Below are 13,501 nucleotides of genomic sequence, written 5' to 3'. Positions count from 1 at the left end.
TCATTTGACCCTTACTGGAGTTGCTAAGATGTGGTACAGCAGGTGGTGCCTTTAAGCATCAGAAGTTGGCTAGATTTGAAAAAGGCATTTCTGAACTAATACCTCTTATGAAGGGAATGAGAGGTCCCAGTGCAACGCCTACAAGATATGAGGCAAGCTCCTGGCGAGATGCTGAAAAGTTATCTCGCCATATTCACTGATGAAATCACATACTGCAAAAAAGTCACTGATAGAGAGGCTCTCTCAGCCCTAAAAGGAGGCCTCAACATAAAAACATTATTCTGGAGAGACATACGAAGCAAGAATCTAGGCACTTTGACGAATTGGTTGAGATAATGAGGGTGGAAATCGTCAATGAGGAGATAATTGACCACCAAAATCGTGCAGCTCAGGGACTTCCTCCACCTCAGAGGCGGATAGGTCAAGGACTAGCGATACACCCTGTCACCTAGTGATGGACCCAGGTAGGTCACATAGTAGCCCCCACATCCGGACAGGCATTGGCTTCTGCAACTCTGAATGCAGTGCCAGTACTGGCATATGAAAATGCTCCTGCCAAAGCAGGACCATCCAGGGGAACAAACAATGAATGCACGAAGAAGAAGTAAGCAAACAGGCCCCTGGAAGGGGCAAAGTTCTGTACATTTCACCAACTCTATGGCATGACATCAGCAAATGCAGAGACATGCCTAGGTCCTCAAATCGAAGCAACTCACGCTCCTTATGAGGGACCATTATTATGAACACCCCCTGAGATCCACCTCTCCTAACCAGGTGTCGAGGCGACAGAGGGATCAATCACCTCAAAGGGGAGAGAGAGAGAGAGATAAGAGATAGATCTTGAGGAGAATCCATGTAAAGGAATTAGGCCCCAACCACCGGAGGCAATACAATTCGGGAAATTGATACAATCATTGGGAGACCCCACATCGGGGGCAATACCAGAAATACCCAGAGGAACTACACAAGGGAAGTGAAAGACCCATCAATGATCACGTATATCATCAACAAATCCCATATTAACAGAATGTATCCAATCACCTTCTCCCAAGAAGATTCGCAAGGTGTTCATCACCCACACTGCGATGCGTTGGTAGCAAGGGCCATTTTAGCTTGGAACAGACTTAAGATAATGCTGATTGACAATGGAATCTTGGTGAATATACTATTCGGATCAACCTTTGACAAGATGCAAATTGAGCATGGCTTGGTTCCCATGACCGACCCAATATTCGGATTCACTGGGGATAGCATCATCCTACGAGGACGAATCACTTTGCCTGTTAAGATGGGATTAGCACCCCTAGTGGCTCACTGGATCACAAGTCAGCTTACCACAAGGTACTCTACCGACCTGCACTAAAGAACCTTTAGGCTGTAACCTTCATTCACCACTTATGTATGAAGTTTTCAACTGAGCATGGGATCGCGACGGTCCGAGGTGACCAGAAGGGCTCGAGATCATGTTATCTCAACTTTCTACGAAAATCTGATCCCTGTAGTGTGAATGTGATAACAATTGATGCAACAAATGAAATCAACACGGATGTAGAGATACTTAAGGCCCCTGAACAAGGGTAGACCCCCGAACAGGGAAAAGACGTCGACATGATTGAGGCGCCTGAAGAAGGGCAGCCTCTTGATGAATTAGACCCTCGGATCATTGAATTTGAGCAGAATGCAACTCCTATGGAAGAGCTCGAGATTTTTCCTACCAACTCTCAAGACCCCACTCAGGTCTTGCGAACAGGGAAAGCTTTGCCCTCTGAGACAAAAGAACAGCTGATGAATTTCTTGAAAAGGAATTTGGACGTCTTCACATGGAAGCATGAAGATATGGTGGGAATAGATCCAAGGGTTAGCTGCCACCACTTGAATATCAACCCCATTTGCACGCCACATCGGCAGAAGAGGCAAGCACTCAACCCAGAAAGACATAAGGCACTGAAGGAAAAGGTCAACAAGCTAAGTCGCAACGGCTTCATCAGAGAAGCTATTTATCCGAAATGGATATCCAACCCAATGCTTGTGAAGAAGTCCAGCGAAAAGTGGAGGGTATACGTTGACTTCACCGACTTGAACGAAGCTTGCCTAAAAGACAGCTTCCCCCTCCCAAGGATAGACCAACTAGTGGACTCCACCACTGGACACGAACTCTTGAGCTTCATGGATGCTTATTCAGGGTATAACCAAATACCCATGTTCCGGCCTGATGAAGAGGCCACATCTTTCATCATAGACCGAGAATTGTACTGCTACAAAGTGATGCCCTTCGGATTAAAAAATGTCGACACCACATCCCAAAGGTTGGTCAACATGATGTTCGTCAACCTCATTGGCAAAACCATGGAAGTCTACATTGATGACATGCTGGTCAAAAGCCTCCACGCAGGGGATCACGTAAGTCACTTGGACACCACTTTTCAAATTCTAAGGGAATATAAGATGAAGTTGTACCCACTGAAGTGTAACTTTGGGGTAACATTGGGTTAATTTTTGGGATACATTGTGAACCAAAGAGGAATTGAGGCAAACCCTGAGAAGATAAAAGCCTTGTTAGAGATGAAGTCACCCCAGAAGCCAAAAGAGGTGCAAAGCCTTAATGGAAGGATTGTTGCACTCATTCGCTTCATCTCCAAAGCCACTGATAAGAGCCTACCATTCTTAAAGATTCTAAAGCAGGAGAGGAAGTTCCAATGGATCGAAGAATGTGAGGCAGCCTTCCAAGCACTGAAGAAGCACTTGGGAGAGGTGTCCCTACTATCTAAACCTAAACCGTGCGAGACACTCCTGCTTTATTTGGCAGTTTCGGACGAGGCAGTCGTGCAGTGCTCACCATGGAAAAAAAAGGCACGCCAGCTGCCAGTATACTACATCAGCAAAGCCTTGCTGCCGATAGAGGCTCGCTAATCGGACATGGAAAAGCTTGCTTTCTCCCTTGTTATCGCGTCAAGAAAGTCGAGGCCATAATTTCAAGCCCATTCGATTGAAGTACTCACCAACTTTCCACTGAAATAAGTGCTACAGAAAATAGACGCTTTAGGTTGATTGCTAAAATGGGCAATTGAGCTCAGTGAGTTCGCCCTGGTGTTTAAACCCTAAATTGCCATCAAGGGCCAGACGCTCGTGAATTTTGTAGTCGAGTTCGTCAAAGCCCCAGAAATGGAGGTAACAATGGATCCAACAGAGCCCCTAACTTGGAAACTATTTGTGGACGGATCGTCAGAAGAAAGTGGCTCTGGGGCCCGAGTCGTCCTAGAAAGCCTGGAGGGCCATAAGCTAAACTGCGTAATCATGTTTGGCTTCAAAGCCTCGAACAATGTCACTGAGTATGAAGCCCTCTTGGCAGGCCTCAGGCTGGCTAAAGAAATGGAAGTTGAAAGATTACAAGCCAGTAGTGACTCATAACTTGTGGTGAGTCAGGTCAATGAAAAATTCGTGGCCAAAGTAATTGGCATGGCCACTTATCTGAGACTAGTTCTGAATCTAGTCCCCTACTTTGAGAGGTTCGAACTGGTCCAAGTCCCACGCCTTGAAAATACACACGCGGACACCCTATCCAAACTTGCCAGCAGCAAAGATTCTGAGCTACTAAGAATTGTTCCAATCGAGCATCTGTCGAAGCCCTTCATCTCCGAAGGCGAAGAAGTAATGTCGATTGAAGGTACCCCACCTTGGATGCAGCTGATTATAGCCTATCTCAAAGATCAATCGCTACTACCCTCAAAGAACGAAGCAAAGAAGTTGAGAAGAAGACCTGCTCATTTCAGACTTCAAGATGGCGTGTTATATAACAGAGGCTTTTCATCACCCCTGCTCCGATGCGTTGGAAGGGAGGAGGCCATGTACATCCTGAGAGAAATTCATGAGGGAGTCTGTGGTAACCACTCCAGTGGAGCAGCCTTGGCACACAAAGTACTTCGATAAGGTTATTTATGGCCGACCCTAAAAAGGGATTCCTATCAATTTGTTCAAAAATGTGACAAATGCCAGCGATTTGCCAATGTTTAGAGACAGCCTTCTCAAGAACTCTATGTGGTCACCAGCCCATGGCCCTTCGCCAAATCGGGTATAAGACTTCATTGGCCCTCTCCTAAAAGGAAGAGAAAGTGCAACCTTTACCATTGTCGCCATTGATTACTTCACTAAGTGGGTTGAAGCTAAACCTTTAGCAAAAATCACTGAGGCAAACACCCAAAGTTTGTCTGGAAGAACATCATTTGCACGTTTGGCATTTCCCACTCCTTAGTGTCTAACAATGGAATGCAGTTCGATAACAAGAAGATGCGAGACTTGTGAGACGAACTCAGCATAAGGAATAACTTCTCAACACCCCAAGCAAATGGGCAAGTCGAGGTAGTCAACAAAATGATCAAGTACACCTTGAAAAGGAAGCTTGACGCTTCAAAAGGAGCATGGGTCGATGAACTTCCTCATGTCCTCGGGCCATACGAAGGAAAATTACCATGTTGCAACCTTGGAAAGCCGTATACTACAACCTGTTCAGATAACCTACCTTGAGAAGCCATCAGTTTGTGTTCAACGAAGTGAATGTTCTTTCTGATCAGTTCGTTGTACGACCTGCTCTTTAGTGAGAGCTGGTACATGATGCTGATCGTATCAAATTCCTTGGTGGATATCTCACACCGAGGAAGAACGCCTACAAGAACAACAAGGTTACCAATTGAACTGAAGTGATTAACATAAACAAAAATCTCCAGTACTCACTGAGTGTTGAATACTTGGTGGGGACCGTAAGAGGCGCCAAGGGGTCCCACTTCATTTTATCCCATCTCTCAGAAGCCCAGCACCACGAGCTCTTCCAATCCTTGATGGAACTCGACAAATCGAGCATGAATGGAGCATGGAAATCCCATGAGGTCAGATAATACCACCCTTGGTCCTATCACCCCCGCTGCCACCTTAGGAATGTATAAGGTTTGGAAGACAGAGAAAGGCATCTCCACCCCCATAAAATGCCTATTTCCAAAGCATCTATAACGCGATCGTTTGGCTCCTAGAATTTAGGTTTAACTGGGTCAGAGTTAAACCATAGGACCTCAGGACGTACCTAAAGAAAGGATGAATGGGTAACCTGAGGTCGGCCCTGAGAATGGCCTCACTAACCCCGGCCCCTGCTCATCCGGCTCCGGTAAAATAATATCCACACTATCTGGGATCCTATACTCCTTCCTAAGTCTTTTAAAGTCGACAGACTTGAGTTTAGAAAGGTAGTCAGATGCCCCTTAGTGTATAGAAGTATCTACCGGACTATCAGGTTGCCTCCAAATGTTCTCCACTCTAATATCATCTCGGACAATTCCAAGGAGGTCACCAATACAGGCTGGTCTACCTTCACTATTTCCAGCTCCCTCCCAGAAGACCCACTACCCTTAGAGGCCATATTTTTTAGTAAAAATAATGAAAAACTCAAGAGTACTTATGAAATCGACTGGAATTAGTGTCCTAACGTCGAAAAGCTCACACCAACACCTTAAAAGTCGTTGAAAATTGTAGAAAAACTTAAAAATCACCAAAGAGTTTGACAGCAATAGGGAGTTTCTGAGTTTGCAAAAGTGATAACATCCGACTAGCACTAAGGCCCCCTTTTATAGGAGACCTTAGACGATTCCCATCATTAAATTCAAATGATTTCCATCTAGACCATTCATCGCATCACAAATCTGGACCGTTGAAATGAAACGCCAAATTTGATCAACACCCAAGAACTGCCTGTGTCCCTCACGCATGCATAAAACGCGTCACCTCGAATAACAACAGTCGTCAACAATAAGTAGCCGCAGCAGCCCCTTTTTTTGGGAACAGACATCACATCCCAACTGTCACCTTGGAAATAAGCAACAGCTGTCACATCGATAACGTCATAATAAGGCACTTCGGATCGAGGTCAAGCTGTCACAATTTGCCTCGAATGAAGAACTCCTCAGCTTTTTAGAGTTTCAATGCACCTGAGGGTCTTCGCCTCAGACGTTGCGTTTCCAAGATTTATAAAGCTTAAGCTATCTCCCAACACGTCTTCCCCTATGGGTCAACACACCGGTTGTAGATACGCTTCTTCCTCATATTTTCAGAGCTTCAACACACCTGAGTGTCTTCACCTTAGACGCTGTGTTTCCAAGCTTTACAAAGCTTAAGCCATCTCCCAACGTATTGTCTCCTGTGGCTCAATGCACCGGTTGCAGATACACTTCTCCCTTAGCTTTTCACAACTTTAATGCACCTGAGGGTCTTTGCCTCAGACTCTGTGTTTTCAAGCTTTACAAAGCTTAAGTCATCTCCTAATGCGTCATCCCCTATGGGTCAACGCACCGATTGCAGATATGTTTTTTCCTCAGCTTTTCAGTGCTTCAACGCACCTGAGGGTCTTTGCCTCAGACGATGTATTTCCAAACTTTACAAAGCTTAAGCCATCTCCCAACGTGTCGTCCCCTATGGGTTAACGCGCCGATTGCAAATACGCTTCTTCATCAGCTTTTCAGAGCTTCAACGCACCTGAGGGTGCCTCGGACGTAGCATTTTCAAGCTCTACAAAGCTTAAGCCATCTCCCAACGTGAGGTCTCCTGTGGGTCAATGCACCGATTGCAGACGAGCTCCTTTCGCCTTCAGCATCATAGCTCATACACCTCGGGGGAAAACTAACTGCCCTTCGTGAACTAACGAACTACCGACCAAGACAACCCCTACCAACATCGCCTAGATTTAACAATACCTTCCAGTCACAAAGCCTTGGACAAATCAACTCGCTTCGCGCTTTAACGTTAACACTTTACCAGATACTACAAATCTCCTCTTAAGGTCAACATAATCGGATAAACAAGTCCACCCATGATATGAATATTCATGTCTGAACTTGGAAGAACCATTGTTACACCCCATACCAAACCACTTCGAAAATCCTATCCCTCTCCAATACAAGGTGCCACATGTCCCTACGAAGTGGTTCCGAAGTGGTGTCGACTTCGGCTGAACTCCAACTCGATGCACCATAAGGTACACACTTCACAAACTAAATCTACTGAAGTGATCGAAGCACCAGCTTGTAACCGAAGCACGTGGCTATCCAAGGTGCTTCCTTAACAGATAACTCCGCTAGTGTCAGAAGCATATCTATGTCAGGATCCTCTATGGATGTGAGATCTCTATGGGTCTGGTGATGTGACATCAACTTTATGTCAACTCAACTCAGAAGAATTAATAATCTGCCCACTCTAGGGGCGACTAATTGACGTCTACGAGGGGACGTCTCACACTGTCAAATGCATACACGTGTCACATATCCAACGGTGCTCCTCATCTATAAATACTCAAGGTTTGGAAAGAGACAAAGGTAATGAAACTCACACTAAACTTGACTTTTCACATTCAAGCGTTATATATTCTCCTCCCCACTCTCTTGCACAATTTCGGCAATGTTCCGATCATAGACCACTGACTTGATCGTCGAAGTGTATGCGGCCGCCACAACCCTCATTGGTTTCGACCGTGTGTTGTTGTGTGCGGGGAGGAATATGTGGAGTGGCTCTCGGTTGGCCACGTGGAGGTCCAATTCGCGAGGTCAACAAACCCCATATAAATCTATAAATTCATTTTATACAGTGTAATATGTTGTAAATTAAATACTAAATAGTGAATGCTTATTATAATTAAATATATTTTATATACTTATTTAGGCCATTAAACATGGATATTTGGGAGTACTTTTAGGAAATTATTTCTTAATCTCGTGTAAATATTTTTTATTAGGTAAAACTCAATGTTAGACGAGCTTTTGGAGAAAAGGAATAGAAATCAGGCAATAATGACGTATTTGGCACATTAGTCAAAGATTGGGGATCAATGAAATACATTTAAGAAGATGAAGAGCCTGTATTGCAATTTAAAGGAACATAAGCTAGATACAAAGTATAATTCAAGGATCAAACTACAAATAGAGAAATACATTGAGCCATGCAATCAGTTCGATCATAAGGGCCATTTTTGTAAAAGAAGAAGCCAATCTTTTTTATATACCATGTGATCGCATGGTACAAATCTAGGTGAAATTTTTCCTTCCTTTTCAGTTTTGTCCACTTTTTGAAAAAAGTAACTTGTGTGATGTTTAACCTACTTGGAGCCTCAAATTGTGACAATCAAGAATTATGTGGTGATTGTCTTAGATTAAAGGGATAAAATTGGACAAAAATCTTAAGTTGGAGGTTGGTTTGTTTGAATAGTTGTTTGATAAGGGACATTGTACTGATCAATGCATAAATCCTTATGGAATGTAAAACTTCACTTTTAAGCTTTTATGATTCAAGTAATCAAGCCTGCAAGGGTATCCAAAAACCTTGTGCCCTAAAGTCTTGTGACTTGGGAATCATCAGCCTAAAACTCAATACAAGGGTCGTTTCGATAGAAATTAGAAAGGAGTTGCACTAAACAAATATTGTTCTCTTCGAAACCTTTTTTACTTGGGTTATTAAACTTGTAAGGGTGTTTAAAGCTTGATGTCTTAAAATAATTTATTGTAGAGTCATCAGCTTAGAGCATGCTACATGGGTCATCTAGAAAGTTTAACGGAGAGAATGCAAAAACAAAAATACTTTTGAAAATCAGAAAAAGTAAGTGCATAAAAAAGCATAGGCACTAAATGCCTTGGTTAAACTCTAAACATTTGTTTGAGGAAATTGATTTTTGATGAAGGAATATTAACCTAGTTGAATCTTGGAGTTTGAAGCAATCAAATAATTAGAGAATCTTTGTTCATGGATGCTTTGACTTGCAACTAGCTGCGTCCACCCAAACTAGAGTGTGAGGATAGTAATAAAAAATTCAACCTTAGATTACACATTGGGAACAAATGAAAAACAAAAAAAAAAAATGGTGATGTATGAATCATACAAGAGATGAAATGATATATTTGACCACCGAGGGTTAGGAATTGAAGCAACTTGTAGATTTATGGTTGGCTACTTAATTCTACACACACACACACACACACACACACACCAATTTTACACTGGAAGAGTGGATATTAGTTTGGTATTGTGACTTTTAAGCATGTTTGTGAAATTAACATTGGGATTTTGAATCATGAGGTAAAAAGATAGATTGTCTAACTAAATATTTCTACATGCTTGTGTGTTTGTTGTTATTTAGGTTATAATGTTGTTTGGAAACAAACAAATGTTTAAGTTTGAGTGTGTTTGATAAGTATATTTTATATATTTACTCGGAGCCTAAAATAATGATATTTGGTAGTTCTTTTGACAAAATATATCCTAAATTATTATATTTTATGTTATATAGGTAAAATTCAATGGTTACACAAGGAATAGAAAGAAAGAAGCGGAAACTGAAAAAAAAAAAAAGGTGAAATCCAAAGTATGGGACACAATTTCAACATGTCACTAGTTGATTTGGACCATGGAATGACGATTGAAGATGTTATGGGTTCAATTGGGCATAATTAGAAGTTAAAAGGATTGAAATTACAAGAGAAAATGACTCAAAAGAATCAAAAATCGAATTCAGGGATCACAATACAAAGTTTGAAAGATGTATAATTGGGTGACTGCCAAGTTATAAATTCGACCAACCACCCGACTAAGAAATAAAGAGCTATGACTTCGTTTATCCAAGCCAAAATCTAGGATTGCGACCAATTTCTTTTTTCATTCCAAATTCTATATGGAAACCATTTTCTTGCACGATTTTTGACATAATTTCACCTCTATAAATGCAAAACATGGGCGGCCATATAAAAACCCTCTCATATACACAATAGACTCCTATAAATTTACCTCTCCCTCTCCTTTGGTCTATGAATTGATGGAATATAGGAGTGTATAGTGTATATGAGAGGATTTTTATATGGTTGCCCATATATTCCATCAATTCATACACCAAAGGAGAGGTAAATTCATAAGTTTTTGTGAGACAATTGAAGGAATCTTGGAAGAATTCAATCATGTGAAGATTCAAACTTGGTTTTTGGGCAAAGAAGAGAAGGTGTAGGTAGAAATTCATCAAGATACCATTGAAGAGATTCAAAATTTCAAGATTCATCTTCATCTTATCAATTTGTCAAAAATCCGAGTTTTGTCTTTTCGCTTAAATATGAATTCTTATAATTTCGATGTGTTAGACTAATTTTTTACATTGATAGAATGAGATAAACCATTGTTATGATATTTTTAGTTTTTAATTAATTATTTTGACTTTAATTTGGCTTGATTTGTGGATATTTATTATAGTTCCTATCAATCTTTTCAATTGCTTGATCACCAATTGAATTGTTAGTGAATTTTATTATTGTCAAGAGAGACAATAGGGTTTAAATACAATGTAATAAATATTATAAGGTTCGATAGAAGAGAGATATATATCTATGTTTTATATGGTTTCAATAGGTGTATTAGCACTTGTCAATACATTTATCATATTTGCATTTTTCATCGAGAGACAGAAGGGTCGGGGAATAAATTTGATCGATATCGAGAAAAGGTTGTCAATCAAATTAGGAATATTGACCAACATGAATGATTTCAAATTGTTACACAAAAAATGGATTAACAAGAGGGATTCAACATCTTAGCAATGTAACTCACATATTTGAAAAGCAAATTTAATTGCTTTTACTAGTTTAATTAATAATTTAGGGATTAGTATAGAAAAATTACAAAACTTGTTTACTATTTAGTTAAAGTTGCAATTAATTTTAACTCGATCAATTACATAGTCCTTGTGGGTTCGATATTCTATTCATTATTATATTAATTGATTACGATCATGTACACTTGCAAATTTTTAATGATCAAGTTTTTGCTCATGTATGACAATCGAATCCAAAAGTTATTAATCTTTGTGCTCACGAATCTTTAACTAGGTTGAGGTAGGAAAAACAATTTATCTTTCGTTTTACCAATTAAGTTAAAATAAAAAAATAGAAAAAAAATCTTTTTTCATTCAAGGAAAACGTTAGTATTCACTTAATGTTGAATCTTATAACAAAGTGATAAAGGTAATTTTGACTATACCAAAGATATATGTTTCCTTGAATATATTATAAGCTCGTATATAATATTCCTAAAGAATTGTGTATTATTATTTTGGAAAAGTAAAATTTAAATCAATATTCAAGAAGAATATTATAACATTGCCACGTATTAATATTCAAGAATAATATTTTATTGTTACTCTTGAAAAGTATATTATATTTCTATTTTTTATGCTTAAAATATTTTATTGAAATAAAGGAATATACGATAAGGTGTTGATCGGTTCAATTAATTATTATATTGATTGTTCGACTATAATACAATAGTAAATCATGTTAATATTTTTTAAATTTACAATATTATATTGATACGTATTTTTATTTTTATTTTTTATGTTTTTTAATAAATTATCAAATATGGAATCCCTTTTTAATTGTATTGTTGATTTTGAAGAAACACAATATTACATATATAAATATTCTAGAAGAAATTTTTTGTTATTATTCTTGAACAAGCACATATACTTATTAATATTCTTGAAGAATATTGTTTTTTTTTTTTTTTTGTGGTTCACGAAGAATCCCAAATTTAGACATATGAAAACTTTCTATTATGTTAATTTTTAGGTTGAATATTATTTGCGACTGAATAACAAATTTTATAAGATCTAGCTTGAGGTAATATTCTCCATAAAATATTCACTTGATCCATGTAAATAAAAGGAGTAGAGCTTGGTTGAAATGATGACTCTAGTGTATTCAAAATTTGAAAAGAAACGACAAAAGTGTAAATCAGAGTGTAAATCAGAATGTATATGTAGCATGATTGATCTTTTTACAAGATTTGGCATTGGAATTTGATTTTTTATCGAGATTTTTGGACTCTGACGTCGGAAAACTTAAAAGTTTTTTGTCCACCATTTTACATGTAGATTCTTACTTTTTGCGTAGTTGTCTTTATTTGAGCACCTTGGTGAAGGTTCAAGGGAATGGAAGAGAATTTTCAAGATTGTGGGAATCCTTGAAACATTCATTTGAGTATAAATTTTTTTACTTTATTGATATAGATAATGCATCTTAATACCTTGATGTCTTCCTTGAGTTGCGAAGTAAATTTCCATTACAAGATTTAGATAATCAAAATTTTAGGACGAATCTTCAAGAGAATGATGAAGATGTAATGCGGTTCTAATAAAGAAAGGAGACAACTAGCTTTATTTGATTATTATATCATTTTTTTCTGTTATTTACTAACGTGTCTCGTTTAATAATTCTTGGAAGTCTTGGTTCAATTTCAATTTAATAGGAACTCGGTTTTTAATTGAATAAAAAAACATTTTAGAAGTAAGTGCTATCTTCAACTTTGCTCGAAATTGTCTTTAAAATGAATCATTGATTTGTTAAAGCATGCTTGTCTTCAATTCTTACACTTAGCATCTATAAGCAACTAAAAATTAGAAGAAACGTGGTTGATCTACAAGAAGTAATCTTATGTAGAAGGTAGAAATATAAATTTTTTATTCTAATATATGTGTAATTAAACTTTGACAGAAAAATCCGAATCATCTTATTTACTCCCTTCTTATGCTACATGTCCAAGTTGTCCCAATCGTGCAGTTTTGTGAAAATACGGACTAGGCTACTACCCCTTCTAAATTGTATATTATGTAATTTATGAACCTCAATTTTTGTAGAGATGACGTGGTTACTAGATCTCAACTACACTCATGTTCATGTAGCCTAGCTCATGCACCCTTGAACAAATCATTATTTGTAAGTGGCCTTCTCTTGTTATGGGAAGGTGACTACCTGCACTTCGACGATCAACAAAAAGTAGTATATAGAATGTGGGATGTGCTGGAGACGTGAGCCACTTAGGTATTTGAACATCTGGAGTAGTGTATCAATATGTAAAATGAAAGAGAGCAATGTTAAATTTGAATAGATAAAATTACATTACTGTCAAATGGCATTAAGTGTAAGCTTTTATAGTATATGAGAATAATACAGATCATTGGATCAGGAGATGCCTGGCCTTATCTTGATGGTTGAGGTGTCTCATCCTAGGCATTAATTCATCAATCATTGGCTGATGGCATTAATGTTTCCTAAAAAGTGGCAACCATAGAGTCTAGGTCAAATCTCTGAAAAGTAGACTAACAATTTGACCTGTTATGTGCCTGCTGTTGAGATCCTATATCAATTAATCATAGGAAGACCTTGTACAAATATATCTTGAAAAAGGTGGAGTGGGAGATGTATTTTGTCAATTAAGGAGGCTACTTGCCTTGGATTCACTCCTTACAACATGCATAGCAGCTCGCATGCCCTTTGAGAGTCGAACACTTCATAATACCTTGACGAAAGTGGTGCAACACCTTGGCTACCTTATGTATGGCATGATATTGACCTGGTAGGATTGTGATGTGGAGTATAGGGTTGGTTAGCTTACTAGCTGGCTACCAGGCAGTGATGAGTTGAGCCTCATCATAAGAGGCATA

This window comes from Olea europaea, chromosome 12, assembly GCF_002742605.1.
Source record: "Olea europaea var. sylvestris chromosome 12, O_europaea_v1, whole genome shotgun sequence".
In the NCBI taxonomy this organism is placed as follows: Eukaryota; Viridiplantae; Streptophyta; class Magnoliopsida; order Lamiales; family Oleaceae; genus Olea; species Olea europaea.
Note: the sequence above shows the minus strand (reverse complement) of the source record.